We start from the raw sequence: 633 nt of genomic DNA on the forward strand, positions 1-633 counted from the left end.
AACTATGAATCATGGAGATTTGAGGAGATTGTGGGTCAGTTTAAAGCAGTGTTGTCAAACTCGGTTACACAAGGGAGGCAAAATTCAAATCTTGCTCCAAGCCAAGGGCCAATGGTAAATAGATTGTACTTATATAGCACCTTTCTATCCAACCAGGATACTCAAAGCATTTTACACGACAACCTGTGTCCTCATTTATCTCTTCACACACATTCATTCAGCACCCTGCTAGCTCTCTACACAGCTAACAGGTACAAGTCATCCTATGGAGACTAATCAGTGCTTTCTAAAGTTCTGAAACATTCCAGCACTTTCAGGACCTTGGACAGGTCCTTCAGTCCTTCACACTGTCTGAAGCAGTGATTCCCAACCAGGGGTACAGAAACATTACAGGGCGTACATAGAAAAAAATTCCCATGTGTTTAAAAAAGTATTTAAATGAAAATAGGACTCAGATTTGTAGAATCCAGTATAAAATGTGTCATGTCACAGAATTTGCTCATTTGGGTGAGTTTCTGACATATTTTGGACAATACAATGTATTTTGGATGCTGCTGTTTTCTGCACCTGCCACTGCCTGGTTATCGGGGGTACTCAAGTCTAAAGTTTGGGAACCACTGATTTAGACCACAT

The sequence above is a fragment of the Austrofundulus limnaeus genome, unplaced genomic scaffold (genome assembly GCF_001266775.1).
Source record: "Austrofundulus limnaeus strain Quisiro unplaced genomic scaffold, Austrofundulus_limnaeus-1.0 Scaffold3559, whole genome shotgun sequence".
NCBI lineage: Eukaryota > Metazoa > Chordata > Actinopteri > Cyprinodontiformes > Rivulidae > Austrofundulus > Austrofundulus limnaeus.